This window comes from Phocoena sinus, chromosome 7 (genome assembly GCF_008692025.1).
Source record: "Phocoena sinus isolate mPhoSin1 chromosome 7, mPhoSin1.pri, whole genome shotgun sequence".
Taxonomy (NCBI): Eukaryota; Metazoa; Chordata; class Mammalia; order Artiodactyla; family Phocoenidae; genus Phocoena; species Phocoena sinus.
In genome coordinates this window covers 29,309,029-29,328,433 of record NC_045769.1, presented here as the reverse complement: position 1 = coordinate 29,328,433, position 19,405 = coordinate 29,309,029, and the positions used below count along the sequence as shown (strand labels likewise).

The following is a 19,405-nucleotide window of genomic DNA, read 5'->3' as shown; positions in this document are numbered from 1 at the left end:
CCTCCTACAACCTCTTTCTGCTGCTTTGTAATAGGAATTAGGAAGAAAACACAATGATTGAAGCCACCCATGGAGTCTACATTAACACACACACACAAAAAAAACCACCTCCCCCCAAATCTGCAAACAATTCAGCACAAACATGTTGACACCCACATATGTAAAAACATCCCCACACAATCTGTCAGACTATATCCCTCTAACCTCAAACAGCCGTAATTTTGTCTGTGCTAAACCCACAGCTACAAAATACTTTTCTCTTCATTCTTCTACTAAATTTTCACCTTGGGGTGCAAATGTCAGTGCAATGTGATTTGATACTTTGGAAAGAAAAAAGTGCAAGAATATTAAGATGTGGTTAATTTGACCCTACAGGCTTACTTTCTCAAAGTTATTCATTTCCCAGTCACTTCATATTATGCCAATAATGCAATATTCTCATAAAATGCAAAATGTAAATTAAATTTCCATTCAGAACTTCTGGCATACCACAGGAAGCTAGTTTCCCTGCAGTTATTTTGACTGTGCAATGTGCCACAAACTAAAATGCACTACGATTTTTTTTCTTACCATATTATACTTTTAGAATTTCTGAACTGAAGTGCTTCATGTTTAAATGTCTTAAAAAGAGGCTATTCTTAAGACTCAGAGCAGAGCAGCAACAGCCAGTTGTCCTTCTATAGTCATTCTCCCTTTTTCTATCATAAGAGAATCCCCAGATTTTAGCCATGCTCATTGCTACCCAGAATGAGAATTCTACTTCCCAGCTCCTTTGCAGTCGCATATCGACATATAACTAACTTCTGGTTGATGAGATGTGAATGGAAGTGACAAGTGCAATTCCAAGCTGTACTTTTAAAAATTGGGACATCCTCTCCCCTTCCCACTTTCAAAATAGTTGCATGAAAACTAGGTTGATATAAAGCAGGCCTGGGAGTAGCCATCTTGAATTGCATGGACATGGGCGATCCCTTAAGGACAGAAACCCTTGGGATGGGGGAGGGACCAACAGGACAGGAGTCTGGGCTTTCGTAAACTTCTCAGAGCACACCTGCCTCAGAGCCTGGACTTTTATGTGAAAGAGAAAAAAACATCTTCCATCTTCTTTAAGCCTCTGTTAGCTTGGGTCTCTGTCACAAATAGATAGCTTCATTTATGTTCTTCTTAATTCAAAGGGTAAACAGAAAGCAATGAATGAAAATGATACATGCCCAAATGGAAAACTTGCAGTAAAAGCATTATTTCACATCTCAATCTCACTTTTTGTTTTATTCAGAAAGGTTGCCAGAACTTCTGGAAATGGAGTATCATGTTTGCAAGTACAGTTCAGTGGAAAATACATACGTGCGCGCGCGCACACACACACACACACACACACACACACAGACACACGACTCACAATCAGGAGACCTGGGTTCTAGTCTTTACTCTTACTACTTAACTATTGGGTCTTAGACAGTTACATACTCTTCGAGTCTCACTTTCCTCCTTTGCAAAATGGGGCTAACCTCTCTCTTTTTTTTTAAATTCACATCTTTATTGAAGTACAATTGCTTTAAAAAGTTGTGTTAGTTTCTGCTGTGTAACAGTTAATCAGTTATATGTATACACATATCCCCATATCCCCTCCCTCTTGCATCTCCCTCTCACCCTCCCTATCCCACCCCTCTAGGTGGTCACAAAGCACCGAGCTGATCTCCCTGTGTTATGCAGCTGCTTCCCACCAGCTATCTATCTTACATTTGGTAGTGTATATATGTCAATGCTACTCTTTCACTTCGTCCCAGCTTACCCTTCCCCCTTGCCATGTCCTCAAGTCCATTCTCTACCTCTGCGTCTTTATTCCTGTCCTGCCCCTAGGTTCTTCAGAACCTTTTCTTTTTTTTTTTTAGATTCCATATATATGTGTTAGCATAAGGTATTTGTTTTTCTCTTTCTGACTTACTTCACTCTGTATGACACACTCTAGGTCCATCCACCTCACTACAAATAACTCAGTTTTGTTTCTTTTTATGACCGAATAATATTCTACTGTATATATGTGCCACATCTTCTTTATCCATTCATCTATCAATGGACACTTAGGTTGCTTCCATGTCCTGGCTATTGTAAATAGTAATGCAATGAACATTGTGGTACATGTCTTTTTTTGAATTATGGTTTTCTCAGGGTATATGCCCAGTAGTGGGATTGCTGGGTCATATGGTAGTTCTGTTTTTAGTGTTTTAATGAACCTCCATACTGTTCTCCATAGTGGCTATATCAATTTACATTCCCACCAACAGTGCAAGAGGGTTCCCTTTTCTCCATACCATCTCCATCATTTATTATTTGTATATTTTTTGATGATGGCCATTCTGACCAGTGTGAGGTGATACCTCATTGTAGTTTTGATTTGCATTTCTGTAATGATTAGTGATGCTGAGCATCCTTTCATGTGTTTGTTGGCAATCTGTATATCTTCTTTAGAGAAATGTCTATTTAGGTCTTTTGCCCATTTTTGGATTGGGTTGTTTGTTTTTCTGATATTGAGCTGCATGAGCTGCTTGTATGTTTTGGAGATTAATCCTTTGTCAGTTGCTTCATTTGAAAATATTTTCTCCCATTCTGAGGGTTGTCTTTTCGTCTTGTTTATGGTTTCCTTTGCTGTGCAAAAGCTTTTAAGTTTCATTAGGTCCCATTTGTTTTGTTTTTATTTCCATTTCTCTAAGAGGTGGGTCAAAAAGGATCTTGCTGTGATTTATGTCATAGAGTGTTCTGCCTATGTTTTCCTTTAAGAGTTTTATAGTGTCTGGCCTTACATTTAGGTCTTTAATCCATTTGGAGTTTACTTTTGTGTACGGTGTTAGGAAGTGCCCTAATTTCATTCTTTTACATCTATCTGTCCAGTTTTCCCAGCACCACTTATTGAAGAGGCTGTCTCTTCTCCATTGTATATTCTTGCCTCCTTTGTCAAAGATAAGGTGACCATATGTGTGTGGGTTTATCTCTGGGCTTTCTAGTCTGTTCCATTGATCTCTATTTCTGTTTCTGTGCTACTACCATACTGTCTTGATTACTGTAGCTTTGTAGTATAGTCTGAAGTTTGGGAGCCTCACTCTCCCAGCTCCGTTTGCCTTTCTCAAGATTTCTTTGGCTATTTGGAGTCTTTTGTGTTTCCATACACATTGTAAAATTTTTTGTTCTAGTTCTGTGAAAAATGCCATTGGTAGCTTGATAGGGGTTGCACTAAATCTGTAGACTGCTTTGGGTAGTAGAGTCATTTTCACAATGTTGATTCTTCCAATCCAAGAACATGGTATATCTCTCCATCTCTTTGTATCGTCTTTCATTTCTTTCATCAGTGTCTTATAGTTTTCTGCATACAAGTCTTTTGTCTCCTTAGGAAGGTTTATTCCTAGATATTTTATTCTTTTTGTTGCAGTGGTAGATGGGATTGTTAATTTCCCTTTCAGATTTTTCATTGTTAGTGTATAGGAATGCAAGACATTTCTGTGTATTTAATTTGAATCCTGCTACTTTACCAAATTCATTGATTAGCTCTAGTAGTTTTCTGGTAGCATCTGAGGATTCTCTACATATAGGATCATGTCATCTGCAAACAGTGACAGTTTTACTTCTTTTCCGATTTGGACTTTATTTCTTTTTCTTTTATTTCTTTTTCTCCTCTGATTGCTATGGCTATAATTTCCAAAAGTATGTTGAATAACAGTGGTGAGAGTGGGCAACCTTGTCTTGTTCCTGATCTCAGAGGAAACTGTTTCAGTTTTTCACCATTGAGAATGATGTTGGCTGTGGGTTTATCATACATGGTCTTTATTATGTTGAGGTGGGTTCCTTCTATGCTCACTTTCTGGAGAGTTTTTATCATAAATGGGTGTTGAATTTTGTTGAAAGCTTTTTCTGCATCTATTGAGAACATACAGTTTTTATCCTTCAATTTCTTAATATGGTGTATCACATTGATTGATTTGCATATATTGAAGAATCCTTGCATTCCTGGGATAAACCCCACTTGATCACGGTGTATGATCCTTTTGATGTGCTGTTGGATTCTGTTTGCTAGTATTTTGTTGAGGATTTTTGCATCTATGTTCGTCAGTGATATTGGTCTGTAATTTTTTTGTGTGACATCTTTGGTTTTGGTATCAGGGTGATGGTGGCCTTGTAGAATGAGTTTGGGAGTGTTTCTCCCTCTGCTACATTTTGGAAGAGTTTGGGAAGAATGGGTGTTAGCTCTTCTCTAAATGTTTGACAGAATTCACCTGTGACGCCATCTGGTCCTGGGCTTTTGTTTGTTGGAATATTTTAAATCACAGTTTCAATTTCAGTGCTTGTCTGAAATTTCAGTCTGTTGATATTTCCTATTTCTTCCTGGTTCGGTGTTGGAAGGTTGTACCTTTCTAAGAATTTGTCCATTTCTTCCAGGTTGTCCATTTTATTGGCCTAGCATTGCTTGTAGTAGTCTTTCATGATCCTTTGTGTTCTGCAGTGTCCATTGTTACTTCTTTTTCATTTCTAAACCTGTTGAGTCTTCTCCCTTTTTTTCTTGATGAGTTTGGCTAATGGTTTATCAATTTTGTTTATCTTCTCAGAGAATGAGCTTTTAGTTTTATTAATCATAGCTATTGTTTCCTTCATTTCTTTTTCATTTATTTCTGATGTGATCTTTATGATTTCTTCTGCTAACTCTGGTGTTTTTTTGTTCTTCTTTCTCTAATTGCATTAGGTGTAAGGTTAGGGTTGTTTATTTGAGATGTTTCTTGTTTCTTGAGGTAGGATTGAATTGCTATAAACTTCCCGCTTACGGCTTCCCTGGTGGCGCAGTGGTTGAGAGTCTGCCTACTGATGCAGGGGACATGGGTTCGAGCCCTGGTCTGGGAGGATCCCACATGCCATGGAGCAACTGGGCCTGTGAGCCACAACTACTGAGCCTGGGCATCTGGAGCCTGTGCTCCGCAACAAGAGGCCGCGATAGTGAGAGGGCTGCACACTGCGATGAAGAGTGGCCCCCGCTCGCCGCAACTGGAGAAAGCCCTCGCACCGAAACGAAGACCCAACACAGCCAAAGATTAATTAATTAATTAATTAATTAAACTTCCCTCTTAGAACTGCTTTTGCTGCATCCCATAGGTTTTGGGTTGTCGTGTTTTCATTGTCATTTGTTTCTAGGTATTTTTTGATTTCCTCTTTGATTTCTTCAGTGATCTCTTGGTTATTTAGTAGTGTATTGTTTAGCCTCCATGTCTTTGTATTCTTTTACAGATTTTTTCCTGTAACTGATATCTAGTCTCATGGCATTGTTGTCGGAAAAGATACTTGATATGATTTCAATTTTCTTAAATTTACCAAGGCTTGATTTGTGACCCAAGGTATGCTCTATCTTGGAGAATGTTCCATGAGCACTTGAGAAGAAAGTGTATTCTGTTCTTTTTACTTGGAATGTCCTATAAATATCAATTAAGCCCATCTTGTTTAAAGTGTCATTTAAAGCTTGTGTTTCCTTATTTATTTTCATTTTGGATGATCTGTCCATTGTTGAGAGTGGGGTGTTCAAGTCCCCTACTCTGATTGTGTTACTGTCGATTTCCCCTTTTATGGCTGTTAGCATTTGCCTTATGTATTGAGGTGCTCCTATGTTGGGTGCATAAATATTTACAACTGATATATCTTCTTCTTGGATCAATCCCTTGATCATTATGTAGTGTCCTTCTTTGTCTCTTGTAATAGTCTTTATTTTAAAGTCTATTTTGCCTGACAGGAGAGTTGCTACTCCAGCTTTCTTTTGATTTCCATTTGCATATAATACCTTTTTCCATCCCCTTACTTTCAGTCTGTATGTGTCTCTAGGTCTGAAGTTGGTCTCTTGTAGACAGCAAATATATGGGTCTGTTTTTGCATCCATTCAGCCAGTCTGTATCATTTGGTTGGAGCATTTACTCCATTTACATTTAAGGTAATTATCAATATCTATGTTTGTATTACCATTGTCTTAACTGTTTTGGGTTTGTTATTGTAGGTCTTTTTCTTCTTTTGTGTTTCCTGCCTAGAGACGTTCCTTTATCATTTGTTGTAAAGCTGATTTTGTGTTGCTGAATTCTCTTAACTTTTGCTTGTCTATAAAGGTTTTAATTTCTCCATCGAATCTGAATGAAATCCTTCCCGGGTAGAGTAATCTCAGTTGTAGGTTTTTCCCGTTTATCACTTTAAATATGTTCTACCACTGCCTTCTGACTTGCAGAGTTTCTGCTGAAAGATCAGCTGTTAACCATATGGTGTTTCCCTTGTATGTTATTTGTTGCTTTTCCCTTTCTTCTTTTAATATTTTTTCTTTGAATTTAATTTTTGATAGTTTGATTAATATGTGTCTTGGCGTGTTTCTCCTTGGATTTATCCTGTGTGGGACCCTCTGCACTTCCTGGACTTGACTGACTATTTCCTTTCCCATGTTAGGGAAGTTTTCAACTATAATCTCTTCAAATATTTTCTCAGACCCTTTCTGTTTCTCTTCTTCTTCTGGGACCCCTATAATTCAAATGTTGGTGTGTTTAATGTTGTCAAAGAGGTCTCTGAGACTGTCCTCAATTCTTTTCATTCTTTTTTCTTTATTCTGCTCTGTGGCAATTATTTCCACTAGTTTATCTTCCAGGTCACTTATCCGTTCTTCTGCTTCAGTTATTCTGCTATTGATTTCTTCTAGAGTATTTTATGTTTCATTTATTGTGTTGTTCATCATTGTTTGCTCTTTAGATCTTCTAGGTCCTTGTTAAATGTTTCTTGTATTTTCTCCATTCTGTTTCCGAGATTTTGGATCATCTTTACTATCATTACTCTGAATTCTTTTTCAGGTAGACTGCCTATTTCCTCTTCCTTTGTTTGGTCTGGTGGATTTTTACCTTGCTCCTTCATATGCTGCATATTTCTCTGTTTCCTCATTCTGTTTAACTTACTATGTTTGAGGTCTCCTTTTTGCAGGCTGCAGGTTCACAGTGCCTGTTCTTTTTCGTGCGTGTCCCCAGTGGGTGAGGTTGGTTCAGTGGCTTGTGTAGGCTTCCTGGTAGTGGGGACTGGTGCCTGTGTTCTGGTGGGTGGGGCTGTATCTTGTCCTTGTGGTGGGCAGGGCCGTGTCCAGAGGTGTGTTTTGGGGTGTCTGTGACCTTATTATGGTTTTAGGCAGCCTCTCAGCTGATAGGTGGGGTTGTGTTCCCGTCTTGCTAGTTGTTTGGCATGGGGTGTCCAGCACTGGAGCTTGCTGGTCGTTGGGTGGAGCTGGGTCTTAGTGTTGAGACAAAGATCTCTGGGAGAGCTCTCACTGATTGATATTATGTGGGACCAGGAGTTTTCTGGTGGTCCATGTGCTGGACTCAGCCCTCTCCTCAGAGGCTCAGGGCTGACACCTGGCCGGAGCACCAAGTCCCTGACAACCACACAGCTCAGAAGAAAAGGATGAGAGAAAAAACAAAAAAGAAGAAAGGAAAAAGCAAACAGACAGAACCCTAGGACAAATGGTAAAAGCAAACCTATACAGATAAAATCACAAAAAGCATAAACATACACACTTACAAAAAGAGAAAAAGGAAAAAAAAGAACAAACATATATATATATATATATATATATATATATAAGGAAGAGAGCAACCAAACCAATAAACAAATCCACCAATGATAATAAGTACTAAATACCATACTAAGATAAACATAAAACCAGAAACAAATGGGGCTAATCTCTTCTTTGATGTTGGCCTCACAGGACTCTTATGAAGTATGAAGAGAGATGATGACTGGGCAAGTGCTTTTTATTACGTAAGCAAACTTATTATTAAAATATTCCCAACAAACATCCTTCTTTATGCAAGGTGGCTCATATCAACACCCAGTGGCTGGATGTACCTTCTTGGTGAACAAATGGTCTGCAATCACCTGTTTCTAGCTAATGTGGTTAGAGATCAGTGTATGGTGTTAGGAGCAGACCACCTCCTGGTGCTAGTCTTTCAATGAATGATCAGAGATGTCACCCTAAGCCCCAACTTCTCAACTTGCACTGTGTGACTGATTAGAAACACAAAGGGTTTGAACCAAACAGCGCAACTTTTTTTTTTTTTGCGGTAAGCGGGCCTCTCACTGTTGTGGCCTCTCCCACTGCAGAGCACAGGCTCCGGACGCGCAGGCTCAGCGGCCATGGCTCACGGGCCTAGCCGCTCCATAGCATGTGGGATCTTCCCGGACCGGGGCACGAACCCGTGACCCCTGCATCTGCAGGCGGACTCTTAACCACTGCGCCACCAGGGAAGCCCCAGCGCAACTTTTTAAATAGAAAAATAGCTCATAGTCCATGTACCACTAAATACGGTATACATCTCACCATGCCACACATCTCATCCACTAAAATATGTCTGCTTTTTCTGTTGGATACACGGATGGCAGAATCAAATGTCTCTGTTTTCCTTCCTCACATAGATATACATATAGCAGAAACCAAGTGAGAGAGAAAAACACAAAACATTATACACAAACAGACAATAAATGCATCTTTCCCGAGAAAACATCCTGCATGACCATCCTGAGCCAAGACCTGTGGCTCAATTCCATCAATCCTCAATTGATGATGATACTTTATAAATCCTGGGGAAACAGGGTACTGGCTAATATTTATCCAGCCGTCATTATGGGCTGGCACTGCAGCACTCTAAGGGCTTCAAGGCTATTCTCTCCTTTAATCCTCAACAGCCCTATGAGATACATGCTATCATCCTCCCGCATTTTACAGATGAGAAACTGAGGGTCAGAGCAATTAAGCCACTCCCCAAGTTCACCAGCTTACGAGTGGTACAACCAAGATTTAAACCCAGGAAGGCTCACCTTCAGAGTCCACATAATTAACCCTTATCTCACTCTGCCTCTTATTTAAATGCCAACAATAAAAATAAATGTTCATATTCCTTTTGGAAATCTTTTCTGATAAAATAAATCTTTCAACTGGAAAGAATACCAGAACTCTTTAGAGGCACGCATACAGTAGCTGTTGTAACTTTTAAAAAATGAATAAGTGAAGGAATATTATCCACGGAGACTAGAAGCCAGGGATGTGAACTACCCCTCACTCACCCCTGTCAGGTCCCACAGTCTCATCTTTAGCTCATATAATGGTACTACCCACTACAGGACCTCCGTGTGGGGTAGGCAGGCAAAGGTGATACCACATACCAACTTTACCAGTGGTTTTCCATTTAATTCCCTTCACTTTCTCAAAAAAGCATCAGTTTAGCCTGACATAGCCCTAGATAAACCAAAATGGAAACCTCCGAGGCCAACAGAAAAGCAATGGCTTCATTCTTTACCCATACCTCCGACTGCCTGAAAGCTCTGCAGGTCCAAAGGTAGACTGAAGATGGCTCTGTGTTGGGCTGTTTCCTCAAACTCCTACCTCTCTGCCACATCCTCTCCCACACCTAGCCCAGAAGCCCAAAGAGGAGGATCTGGTGTGTCCTGCAGAGAGGGGAGAAACACAATGGGACTGGAGAAATCGGTAAGGGGCCAGACTGCTGGGTCCAATCTGGAAGCCACTAGTCCCATGTGCCTCCCGAGCATTTGAAATGTGAGCAATCTGAACATAGCTGTGCTCTAAGTGTAAAATACATGCTGGATATCAAAGACTTACTATGGAAAAAAATGTAAAGTAGTTCATTAATAAATGTTAATATTGATTACATGTTGAAATTATTTTAAAGTCTAGTATTAAAATTAATTAATTAGTGTAACTAATGACTTTTAAAATAAAGCTGCCAGGATATGTATATATAAACACACATGTGGCTTGTATTACATATTTCTATTGGACAGTCATCTTACACACCACACGTAAGGATTTGGACATTATCCTAAGAACAATGGCAGCTACTGTGAGCTTTTAAGCGGAGGCATACCACGATCAGATTTGAATCTTTAAAATATCACCCTGGCTACAAAACGGAGAATGGGCTGCAGAGGGAAATAAGCTGATGTGGCAGACTCTCTAGGAGGCTCTACAACCATCTGGGAGAGAGGAGACTGTGGCTGGAACATGGACGGCATTGCTCCTAGCAGCAGAGAAGGAGAGAAGTGAACAAAATACAAAACATAGTTAGAAAGTAATGCCCAAAAGTTATAGAAAATGAATGAATAAGGGGGAAACAAAAGGTTGTGTACAGGGATGACTCCCAAGGTTCTGCTATGAATAGAGTGGGTGGGCCATTCAGTATCCACTCTCTAGTAATTATACATCCAAGTAAAAATAGCCCATCAAGTTATCCCGGGGTCGCAGTATCCTGCCTGCATTAACTTCTTCTGCAAGAGTCATGAATCATGGACGCTCTGAGTACTCTGGAACTAGCATATGCTATTCCAAAGTGCTTTCCTTCTGAAGAGCTCCCAGAACAAGTAACTCAAGATTCTGCCAAGACAAGAATCACTTTGGAAAGCTGTTGGAAACGATGATGTTTATTGCTGCTACGATCAGGAAATGGGCTGAAAGCACAGCCAATGGGATGGGCTGTGGTGGAAGCTGGGTGGGGTCTTTGCTCCTATGCCCCTTCCTGGCTTCTCTCCTAGAAAATTCCAGCAGAATACTGCAGGAGAACCGACTTTGGAATCAGATCTTGACTTAAAGTCAGCTTAGCTCCTTATTAGCTGGGTATCCCTGGGCTCTTCTAGGCCCCTATTTTTCCTCCCTGTGATGGGAAAATCACCACCCACCTTGGGAGGATTCAGGGCAGGGACACAGGTACAGCACCAGCAAGCAGCCTGATTAGCACAGCAGTACCTCAAACCGGGGCTGAGGCCTCCCCTCCTTCAACCCACTCAACATCCGTCTTCCAAAAAGGGACAGGCGGCAGGTGTGCGTGAACCTCCTAATCTTCACCTGTCTCAGCTCTCACAGGTGAAAGCATGACACCATCTCAAGAGAAGCTGGGCAGGGTGTTTTCGGCATTAACCTCACGGAGAACCCAGCACCGAGCCGAGGCTGCCAGGGCAGGGGACAGACACTCCTTGCAGGGCAAGCATTATCATGAATAATTAAGGCAAAGCTCTGCTTATCAAAATAAATGAACAAAGGATGCCTCCGACACGGCAGCCCCTTTTTTTGGTTGTTTTAGGAGACCGTTTTTTCTCAGTTACCCCGCTCCTTCCAATTTGATCATCTTCAGAGGCCTCCCTGTCAATTTGGGTTAATTAGCAAGCTTCTCCTCCATATAAAGTTGCGGCCATAAATCACAAATATGAGTGTGTGTGAAATTATATAGCATGGGGCCCAGTGTAATAATAAACACATTTATATTTCATAACTGCTGTTTTCTCCACACTCAAGCCGGCTCACTGCCCGGACCCCAGCGGCCGGCAGGCACCCACACCCGACCCGTGGGCAGCGCGCTGGCTTCACGTGCCGGCCTCAGACCTGCGATCTGGCGACTCCTCTCTGCGCCGTGGTGGGCAAGGAATCATACCTGCTCACGGCCCAGTGTGCTGCACAGCGGAGACACAAATGAGCAGGTGACCTTTCAAGCCGCGTCAAAATGGGCCCTTGACCCCGAGACCTCAAAACTTCAGCGGTTTCACTGTCTGAATCAGCCAAGTGAAAAGACCCATGTTTGCACAATATGATTGTGTTTACACAAAGATTTAACGCCTCAATAGAGCAAAAGCTGTTCAGTTAATTTTAATTATTGCTTTATTCTTCTCACAACAGATTTTTTAAAAAAATGTTTAATAGTGAACTCATTGTAATTGATCCCATAAACTTTGTGCCTCTGGTCCTTCTAACTCGTGCGATGACACTAGTGGGAAAGATGCATGAAAGGTTTTCCTTAGTTGAAAGGATTATTTCCAGTCCCTGCCATTGCTTATTTAACATTCTTTGTGGAAAAGATGGACACCAAGGAAAACCACAGGAAAAACTTCAAGATCTGACTGTGGGAGGGAGGAAAAGACACACATCGGTTAGAAAGCGTTCTAATGCTTAGCAGCAAATTCTAAGCAAGCAAGAAGCTCATATCAAATGAGGATGAGGGCCCTGCCAGTTCTAATGATTTGTTATGATTATTTCTTTGGCAGGTAGAATAAATAAAAGGGGGAAGTGAATACGAGGAACCCAAGATCAGACAAAATTAAATCTACAGGCAAACAATCCTCAAAAAGTAGAGCCCTCAGGGGCCATGTGTGCTGTTCCTTCCACCTTCCAGAAATTTGGCTTTTGGTGTTAAAACCTTTTCTTTCTTCAGCTCTCCGGAAGACAATGCAAGTGTTTGTCACTCAGAGGTTCCTATAGATCCTTTTGGCAGAATGCTAGAAAGCAGCTATTCTTCACCACGTGCTTTTGTGAATACAGAGGGAAGATGGCTGCACACAGCAGCAGAATCTTCACCTGAGTTTGGGATCTTTGCCCACTACGGGATTTTTAATTACTGTATTGATCAAGTGTTTTTCTCCTTAAGACGTTTAACACGTCCATAAACATCCTCCAAAAAGTGGGGCAAAAGAGGGATAAACAGGATTACTTTTTAACTCTGTAATTATCACACAAATAAAAATAAAAGCACAAATTATTTGTTCAAACTCCCCAAGCAAAGCTCTGGTATACCTAAGACAGCAACGAGTAACCTACACACCAAGATCCATCCATCCACAGCTTCTCCCACCTCTTCTCTAGGGCACTCCATTTGTATTTTCCAGTTTAGTAAGGAAAGAGGACTAAGGTGCATTCTTGTAAGGGGTCAGGAGAAATTTTCATTTATTATTTCTCTCCATACATTTTCTAAAATATGCAAACGCGCTAGTACTGAGCTATCACTTCAAGAATCAATGCCTTTCACTTGTTGGCATCTTCAAAGCTTTCTTTCTTAAAATAGAAAAAAAAAAAACCCCAAGATTAAAGATTCTTAAATTCAATCTAAATAGAATATAGGAATAGATAAGACAAACTTTCAGTTCTCTTAGCTATTCTAAACTTGTCATACTGGATATATAACAACTCACCTGTTACTTAGCATATGTGTGAGATAAGGATGGCAAAAGTTAAGCCATTTATTTTGCTGAACCATAAACACAACTAAACTCATTTATATTGTTTGAATTTAGCCCCATCCCTGCAAAAATAACTGATTTCCAAAGGACAAATAGAATGGGGTATGCTTTAGAGTTCATCACAGAAAAATCATTCTCAGAGCGTTAGTCTCCTCATCTATAAAATGGGAATAATGAGAACATTTACCCGACAGGTAAGTGAGGGTTAAATAAAATGAGGTATGTAAAAGCACTTGGTGAGCTATGACAACCTATACAAGTGATATCTTATTGCTTACTTCCTTGGATAAAGCAATAATATGTTAAGCAGCCATCCAGGCTTGGTCCCCAACTGCCTTCTCATTTCCAAAGCCAATCTGAGTAGGAATGCCTCAGCCTACCCTTTCTTTAGTACCTCTGCTCTGGGGAGCTGACTAAATAACCACTGCCTCTTCAGGTCATCAAGATAAATATTCCTAATTCCCTACTGTACCTAAAACTAAGGTCCGATAACAACTGTGATCCAAAACATGGCACTTACCATGACCCCAGGAGGCCAGCCCACTAATCGCAATCTCTCCAAGTGGCAAGGGATAAGCTAATCTGTGTGAAAGACACAGATGTCACGTCCTCCCTATAGCCACATTCACATGTATGAGAGGAATAATGTCAGCAGTATTATCTCCAAACAGCAAGGACAATGCCACACAATTATAATAGCATATTGTCCATTGTATCTGGGGATGACATGTCTGACAATGTTATTTTCTATGCATGTGAATGCAGCTGAAAGGGCCAATGCATAATTCACATCTCCTGACAAAATGCAAGCATGAAGTATGTGTCCATTAGATAATGCCACTTAAAATCCTTTTACGTGAGGTAGCACCTTTCTCCCTGGGAACTCAAAATGCTTCACGGTACTTTCCTCACGATGCTGGTGTGAACCAGACAGTGAACGATAGCAAATGCACTGAGGTAGCACACACCAGTATAATACAGTTTTCCCAATAAAAGGTCCATTTTCTGACTGAAAATATTTATTCTCAGCCTTATTTCTGCCCTAACAGTCAACTTTCTCTTTGATAATAAGGAAACAATTGTTACAATTTGGCGAGACTGCTGTACGTGAGAGGACGGGTAGAAAATGATCGTTAGTGCCTGGTCAGCTGGACCCATTTCCTGGCTAAAAGCCTCTCTACCACCTACCAGCCTGGCAGCCCATGTGATTCAAATCCCTGCCTCAGCAAAATCTCAAATTATTACAGGTCAGGAGCCTTCAGCAAGAGGGGAGGGGATGTCGCTTGTGAGGAGCTACAATAATGAATGTTAATTCTAGAAAGCTAGGCATCGGGTAGAGGTGAAGAGATTTCCCTATATCATGAGGGGGGGAACAGCACATCTTCTGAGACCCAAAAGAAATAATACATTATACAGTAGTTATATTCTGTCAATTTTTAAAAGAGCACAAAAGGGAAGGCAAGACCTGGCTGTAGTCTTAAAAGGATGAGGAAATATTTTGCAAGCAGTGCAGAGGAACCCAAAGAGAAGGAGCAAAGGACAGCTAAGGTTGCGTTAGGCCAGGGTTTCTCAATTTCGGTCCTGTGGACGCTTGGGCCCCATGAGTCTCCTTTGTGGAGGCCGTCCTGTGCACTGCAGTGCGTTTACCAGCATTCCTGCCCTCCACGTACCAGATGCCAGTAGCAATCCCCCTCCAAGATGTGACAACCCAAAGTGTCTCCAGACATTGCCAAATGCCCCGAGGGGGAAAATGGGCCCAAGTTGAGAATCAGAGCATTAGGCAACTAATGATCTCACATTTGGGGAGTGCAGCTGGGCTAAAAGGTTTACTCTCACACATAATGGGCAGCCTCTTCAGCCACTGAGAGGAGGTCCCAATACCCACCCCCACCCCAACAGTCATGCGACTTTCATGTTCCTGCCGGAACCTCATTAGCTTCTCAAGTTCTTGGAGGGTCAGGGAAGGCCCGCCGAGTGGATCAGCTCCCGTGGTGAGCAGGCAGCCATGTGAGGCTGTGCACACAGGGTGGCCAGCTGAAGGGCGGAGGAGGGCTGAATCCAGCTCTGCTGCTCAAGCACAGGCCACGTCTGCCCACGGAAGGTGCACCTTTTTCTGATTCACACAAAAGCATGATATGGGTTAGCAGCAGCCCTACTGGGCAGCTAGCAGCCATCAGATTCCTCTCTTCCAGGTTCATCAACTGATGTACCTCGTACAGGGGTTGCAACACTGCGTGCAGATGAGAATTAGCAAAGCAGGTTTTTTTGTGACTGAGGAGAATCGAAAGTTTGAAGCAGCTACATGGAACATTTCCTTTCCTCAACCCCCAAAGCATGCTTGCACTCCCACTATTGCTTTCAATATGGAGCCACGCGAAGAATAAAGATCTGCCTGCCTGAAGAGCAGGAAGAGAGGAAGCTAGGAAGTGGGTCCCGGTGTTTGTTTATGGCTAGGGCTAATCATGACTGCTTCAGTCTTCCAAGACCTCTGTCTTGGTTTCTCAGGTCTTACCAGAGCCAGAATGCAGATACATCCAATCCACAGGTGAAGAGGAACAGACAAAGACAGCCAGGACTTCCTTGGACTTTTCCTCCATATCCTGCTTCAGTTGACTGCAGATGACCCATAATATTTCGGAGTGATTAACAATGGTCCTTTTAATAGAGACAGCAGAAATAATACTATACCTGCTCTGTAGTTATCCTCTGATAATAAGGTTTTCTTTTGCAGTTCGATCGCTACTAACAGCTAGCTGGTTTCCTTAAGATCTATGGAACACTGCACTATTCTCTCCATCATCCTAGCCTAGTTTGAGGCCCTCTACCTATTTTAAGGATACTTTAAACAGAAATGATTCCATAGAGCCTGATCTGATCTACTAGCGGCAGGGCTGTTGCTCAGAATAGAGCTTCTCCTTCTCCACTTTCAGTAGAGGAGGGTAGGTCTCATTAGTATGGGAAGCCAGCACTAGCCATTAGCGTTGAGTAAGAGTTGCCTCCGCTAACTTTCTGTGCACAGTCACACAACATGCTCTGAGTTTTCTCAATAAAACAGCTCCTTCCCAGGGGGATGAAGTTGCCTCTTCAAGGGGCCTCAATTTACATACACTTTCTCAGCCATTTAAAGTGAAACCTCCTTGAAGCATCATTTCACTTCTGAAGAATCTTCCTCCCCATACTTCCAGGGAGAATTTCAATAATGATGAAATGGAAACCTCTACTTAGATAGGAAATAAAAATGATATGGAAAGTAATTACACTTTTTAAAAAAAAATCACAAAACTGATTTTAGGTTTACTTTGTACCACATTTGTCTGTTTGCTATAAGGAAAGAAAAATAAGGTGTGCAAACATGCTTATTTCTATGTAAATGCAATGTATCACCAAAGAGTACTTAGGACGTGCGTTGTGCACATCAGAGGAATGAAATCCATAATGGAAAGGCATGGGTCTAGAAGCTTCCCTTTACTCTTTCTTAATGAATAAAACAGTTGGGAAAATCCTATAGTTGCTTTTAGTCCATTTGATTTCTTACTTTATACTCTGTATGATATCAAGAAGAATGGCTACAAAGGAATTTGGTCCAGTTAAGAGATAAAGTGGTACTCTCCTTAAGATGTTAAAGATGCTGCTTTGTTATTAAGTTAGAAATGTTCATGTTTGCACAAATTCTATTAGTGCCCATATCAACTATAGATGTGTAATAATTTGCCCATTCTTTCTTAAGAAGATCAGATCCATCATTGAAGTAATAAGTCTTCAAACGTCTTGTTTCTTTTAAACTATATTCAAAAGGTAAGCAGAGAGAAGAAAGACTTCAAGATTCTAATGTGTTTTCATAGCTAAAGGATTTAGTTGAGAAAGCAGGCTGAAGGGACGCAGGTGCCAGACATTGTGTAGAATTTGCACTTATGCTCCATTAATTGCCAGCATATCTTCCTTTCCCTTTTTCCTCCCCTCCCCCCATTAAATCCCTTTGGAAAACAGCAGAGCAGCAGGCCCAGACTGGTACCCAGCAGCAACACCAGGAGCAGAAGTAGCCAATTAGCCTCCAGAATACAAAGAGGGGGGAAAAAATTGATGCAGTTACCTAGCAACCAGAAAGAGCAGAAACAGCTGTGTAGCAGGCCCAGGCTGGTACCCAGGCAGAAACAGGATAGCCAATTAGCACACTGTATTTAATGCTGATGTGGTTTCCTAGTAACAGGCTGTACAAGTCTGTCTGTTGCATTTTCTCTCTCCCTTCCTCACATTTTCCTCAATCATGCACAGTATTACTATTTGCCCTAATTACTGTTTCTCCACTGCTTCAAGCAGCCATTATTTTGTCCCCAGAGAAATTGGAAGAACTCAGAAAAAAATCTTCTGTAATGACAGTATTTAGTTTCAAATTCAGATTAGCTGTAAGCCTTGAGACACTAAACAACAACAACAAAGAACGAAAAAAACAAAAAGCCAGCAAATCGCCTTCTGCTTAAGTTTATAAGTAGCCTATGGTACCTTTTCTTCATGCTAATATTCACATGTGAGTGAAACAAGAAACATTTAATAATGCATACCGTCATTCTGCCATACACTACATTTTCGAATAGGTTGAATCCTCTGTGTATTTGAATTTATTCATATTGATTTTCTGACACTCTCTCCTGAACACTGGGAACATAAAATGTCTTATTACCTATATCAGAGAAGGGAGATGTATCTTTTGTTGCTCTTTTTAAAATACTGATACTATGTCCAATAGGCTCATGACCAATTGAGAATTCTGTCTGAGGAATCATTATTTCCTTTCTACAATAGAAGTTGAGTACAGGTGAAGAGTGTGTGAATACCGGAGTAAGGGGATTCAAACGCCATGTTGTAAGTTCATAATCACAGTAATGAATTCCAGTGAGGTGATATTAAACCTCATGAACATACAAAATGAAGACAGAAAACATTTAAACATGACTATCGTGCAGCTATTCTAAAATATTTCCAATTGCACACTGCCCATCTTATATACTAGAATATGTACTGGCGTCAACCTTTTTCCTAGGTTCTAGTCATCAGGGCACAGATTATATAATTTCACATTTTTAGGGCATCCTTTAGACTCCTAGAACCTGTCTCATTTTAACAGTATCTTCAATATTGGAACAATTTATCATCCTTCTTACAAAATTCCCCTGCTATGAAAACTCCCAGGGCTCCAGAAGAAGACATTAGACACCATAACACACTTCACTGGGCAATACTCTTCCACGAAGGAAAAGGACCTTCTCCATTGAAGATGGCTTCTGGCTTCCTGCCCACAACAAAAGGATTGATGGCTTTTATCAACTTTAGCTCACCTAGTGGAATGGTTGAAACTATTGTATCCCAACAGATTTGGGATTTTTAGAATTTTTACATTGTTTGCTTGAAAACAGTATGCATGATACTGTTTTACTTTACTGAGTTCCATAAATTAAATGTCAATTACAGTAATGGAAAGAGGATACATTCTGAAGACAAAAACAACAAAAGAAGTCTAAAGTATATGCTTGCTGACACCAGATGAGTGGCTTATCATATAAAATGAGTTTTAAATTGTAAGTGCATTTTTATTTTGCAAATAAAATAAAAGGATTCTAACCTGACTGCAGGTAACTTTTGAAGGGAAGAAAAGGAAAAGATGCAAAGGCCAAAAAGGAAGACAGTCTGCCAAGTAGGCCTGGTTTAAGACAAAGCTGGACCTAGGATCCATAAGGAATTAGTAATGGGGTGCCCTGGTCTTCCATCCCCCAAAACTTATTGGCTTCCATCCTGGGTCAGTCTCCAACTCACCTACCTCAATAAGCACAGATAATAGAGGAGGAGGCAAGGTGAACATAAATATGGGACAGACCACAGAAAGCATATTCTCTCTGCAGACACCCTTAAATAATTTAAGTAGGTTGACTTCCATTATATAAGCTAGTCAGGTCCTAACACTGGCAACCAAATATGGAGACACTGCAGGAATGGGGGGTGACTCTGTCACTGGTTGGCCAAATAGCCGGCACATTAAAAAGTCACTAACTTTTGTTTATTTTGAATGGTCTTCCTTCTATTAACATTTAGCTTAATAACTGTCCTGTCAATATATTACTTTAAAAAATGGCTGAAAAGAAGTTACTCTTAGAAAATGTAAAAAATCCATCAGCAGGGAAAGGGGAAAGAGTGGGAGGTGGAGAATGCTGCTCCAGCTTCCAACACGCCCCCATCTTGACTCCCTACTTGCTTGCAGATTCCTGAAATTCCATTGAGTCTCCTATAACTGAAGATTCAAAACATAATAAAAGATTTCAGTGTTTTATACTGGTTGATGGATATGTAATCCACCAAT

At 40.8% G+C, this 19,405-nt stretch overlaps 1 protein-coding gene across 17 annotated transcripts in view; it reads right to left on the bottom strand.

Annotated features, from left to right (window-relative positions):
- Window positions 1-19,405, bottom strand: part of KLF7 (Kruppel like factor 7) — a 110,554-nt gene that overhangs the window by 33,885 nt on the left and 57,264 nt on the right. The window contains exon 3 of one of the 17 annotated variants that reach the window (XR_004350842.1): window positions 9,345-9,486. The exons of the other annotated variants lie outside the window; for them this stretch is intronic. The gene's annotated coding sequence lies outside the window, so the exon portion shown is untranslated. The remainder of the gene's footprint in view (window positions 1-9,344; window positions 9,487-19,405) is intronic. 17 annotated transcript variants of the gene reach the window in all.